We start from the raw sequence: 3,749 nt of genomic DNA, 5'->3' as shown, positions 1-3,749 counted from the left end.
TTGTACAACAATACCACTTTATGATAAAAACAGCATCTAACTTTCTTTTTTAATATACAGAGTTTAAAAACAATTTAAACAGCTAAAAACAATATCAGTAAACATTTTTTTTATAGACCTGTATGGCAGCAGCCATCTTCTTTCCATATGATGTCTGTGTATGGGGCGAGGGTGAGGGGGAGGGGAGTTGGTTGCCACCATGGATGCATTATTATAAACTGTCCAGAGAGCTTTGGCTATGGGACAGTATAGAAATGAAATAAATAATAATAACTAATGATTGTTACATCTGGGAGGCATAATGCAGGAGTTTAAGCAAGGTGTGTGTTATTGTAGCCATCAGAACCTTGATACCCAAGAGTGGGATTTAGCGGGAAGGCAGGTGGAGTTGGAAATGGTGCTCCTGGCCACAGATGGCACCTGAGAAGTGAACAGCAGAGCTCAGGTGGGGGGTGGGGCTGGAACCTTCATGACAACAGAATGAGTAGCGCATTGAAGGATTGCCCGGATTTGCATAGAATCAGCTTTGGTCCGTTAGGACACAAAAAATAGATAGAAAAGCCAGGTGTACAGTATCTTTCAAATTCAGTTTTGAGGGGTCACACAGCACTTGAAAGGAACATACTTCTAGGTGGGATGGGGGGAGTAGAACTGAACATCATCAGGCTGCCATTTGCTGCTCAACCAATGAGAGCGGCTTGTCCCACCCCCCACCCCCACCCCATCCATGGTCCTCCCTGCTACTACCTTATTATGAATGAAGAGCAAATAATTCACATTTCTGAAGGCTCCCACCTGCTACTACATTATCTCCCCCATCAGCCGCCTTTTCCCCCCAATGTGCACAGTTTTGCTTTGAGAAGTGAAAATCCCCATTTCTGGAGTGCAGCATCTGAAGGCTTCCCATGAAAGCACCCCCCCCAATTTTGCCCCATTCCAGCACTCTAGTGCCTGAATTATTGCTTCACCCGCTCCTTCTATCTCCCTTTTCTCCTTCTCCCTGCTTGCAATAAGATGAGAAGCTCCCATTATCTCGAATAATTGCTATTGAGACTTCACATAACAACAGAAAACTACAGAACATCAAAGAAGCACAGCACTGAGACAGCGATTTCACAGAGAAGTGAAATAGCGCTTTAGAGTGAGTTATTAAAGTTAGCCTTTACCCTTAAAATGCTATAATGCTTTAGTGATTTACCATGGCTCCACATACATTGACATCGGTTAAGGATTCACTGCAGGGGAGTGGGATTTCTTTCTTATGACTAAACATGCACAGAAACTGGTTGCTCTACAGAGAGTCCCACCCAGCATTGGAATATATTAAAGATTCACTGTGGGAGAGCAATATTTATCTCTTACTTATGAGTGAACATGCACAGAAGGGGGTATATGGAAAAAAAATACTTTGATTGGGGAAACAAGAGGGAATGGGGGTCCCACCCCCTTGACCTCATCACTGCCAGGTCACAGAGGCACAACCAGGATTTAATGCAGGTGTGCATGGCACACTGTAGTAAAACAGCCAGGGAGCTGTTTTCAGTAACAAAGTTGGAGTAAAAGGAGTTTCAGACAATGCAGCTTTTCAAGAGGGAAGTGGCTGGTTGGCAACAGATTGGTGACAACGTCATCTGTCTCGAATGACTTCAGACTGCTGTAACTTTGCACCAAATTGCTCGTGAAGACAGTCTGTGGGTCTAGAGTAGTCCCATATGCATTTAGAAATGTCTCCAGTTATAGCAACAGATAGGCCATTCCAGCTTTTGGCTGCAGTTTGAAAGTGTCTCCCTGTACCAAGAATGGCAAACCCAACTCCCAATGAATTCAGGTCAGAGTCCAGACAGTCTAACAGCTCCCCTTCAGCTTTGACTGTTAGGACAAAACAGCACACAAAATGTGACTTTTCAGCCTCTTCAGTTCTCCAAATGGCAAGAGAGAGCCACTTTTAAAATAAGTTTTGCATTCCTGCCAATGCAAGTTTTACATTCTCATTACTGAATGTGGAAATGCAAAACAGATTTTAGTTTTGTTTGCAGAAGTGCCCACAGCTCTTTGCTTAAACTAGGATGAAATATGTTCTGTACACCTTTGCCCTGTTCCTTTTTCTATTTTATTAATTTTCCATATACAAAGACAAACAAACAAATAATGAAAATGGTATCAAAATTATTTCTTGACAGAGGTTATGATATTTAACATATGTTTTCTAGGGATGTATGAATCCCTTACCGGTTCTGGTCGGGGCATCTGCTGGGGGGAGAGGCGCTCCGTCCCTCCCCCCCAGAATCCTCAAAGGGAGGGAGGCGATCCGGTCCACCCCCCCCGGAACCCTGCCCGGCCGGCTCTGCTCCATGACAGCTCCATGGAGCAGCTGGCCAGGGCCGCCCGCAGCTGGACGTCCGGCTCCAGATGGGCTGCTGCGGATGCAAATGGTGGCCACCATACTGGCCGCCATTTGCATCCTTCCAGGCTGCCGTGATAGGCTACGTAAGAATTTACATAGCCTATCACGGCATGCCCCCTCCCAAAATGGCATACGCAAATGGTGGCGGCTACGGCGGCCGCCATTTGCGTTCCCTATTTTTTGCCATTCTAGCCTACGTAAATATTTACGTAGGCAATTACAGCGAAAAAAAGGGAACCGCAAATAGCATCGTGGGTGCTATTTGCAGTTCCCTTTTTTTTGCCTTAATTGCCTACGTAAATATTTACGTAGGCTAGAACGGCGAAAAATAGGAAACGCAAAAGGCAGCTGCCGTAGCAGCTGCCATTTGCGTACTCTGGTGTTTTTTTGGGGGGGTAGCTGTGATAGGCTATGTAAATTCTTATGTAGCCTATCACAGCTGCAAGGACGGCAATGGCAGCTGCAGCAGCCTGGCCGCAGCTGGCCAGGAGACCAGCCGCCACCACCGCCGAATCCGCCACCGGAACTGCCGCTGGAACTGCCGCCACCACATCCACTGCATCCGCCCCAGGTAAGTTCCATCCCGGGGGATTCCGCGGGGGGGCGGGAGGCAAGAGGCCGTTCTGCCACGGATTCCAGGGCCCGCTATGCTATTTGTGTTCCCCGTTATTTTTGCCGTCTTAGTCTACATAAATATTTACGTAGACTAAGATGGGCCAAAATAAGGAACGCAAATGGTGGCGGCCATAGCCGCCGCCATTTGCATACGCATTTGTTTTTTTTAAAACCCAGACGTGATAGGCTACGTAAGTCTTTATGTAGCCTATCACGGCTGAATACAGGGACGCAAACGGCATTTGCGTCCATGCTAGCCAGCAGCCGGATGTCTGGCTGCTGGCGGAGCTGGCCAGCGGCTCTGCGGAATCCCCGCAGAGCAGAGCCGGCCATCGAGGATTCCTGGGGGGAGGGATGGAGCGCTTCCCCCCCATCGAGGATTCCGGGGGGAGGTATGGAGTGCCTCCCCCCCTTCGCGAAATATTCCGCAAAATGGTAAGTGACTTCTGTACATCCCTAGTTCCATAATGCAACTTTATCAGCTCATGAGGTCAGATTGGGTAAATCTGCTAAAATCAAACACACACACACACACCCTCGGTGGAGTGAGTTCCCCATCCATCCCTATTTGGTGCTCAACTTTGCTTTCAATTAATGTCTTTGACACTTCGGGGGTATGGGTCCAGATCCTAGGGGAGAAATAGAAGGTTGTGTGCACATTATGGATGCAACTCCGGTAAACACTGAATGTTGAGATCCCTGATTTGGGAGCAACAGTAACCTCTTCCTG

General features: G+C 47.4%; 1 protein-coding gene across 1 annotated transcript in view; it reads right to left on the bottom strand.

Annotated features, from left to right (window-relative positions):
* LOC146346576 (uncharacterized) overlaps positions 1 to 3,749 on the bottom strand; it is a 78,216-nt gene that overhangs the window by 34,362 nt on the left and 40,105 nt on the right. The gene's annotated exons all lie outside the window — the stretch shown is intronic.

The sequence above is a fragment of the Heloderma suspectum genome, chromosome 4, assembly GCF_057233095.1.
Source record: "Heloderma suspectum isolate Gila_16-S chromosome 4, 16-S_ref, whole genome shotgun sequence".
Lineage (NCBI taxonomy): Eukaryota > Metazoa > Chordata > Lepidosauria > Squamata > Helodermatidae > Heloderma > Heloderma suspectum.
Note: the sequence above shows the minus strand (reverse complement) of the source record. Positions and strands in the feature narration are given on the sequence as shown.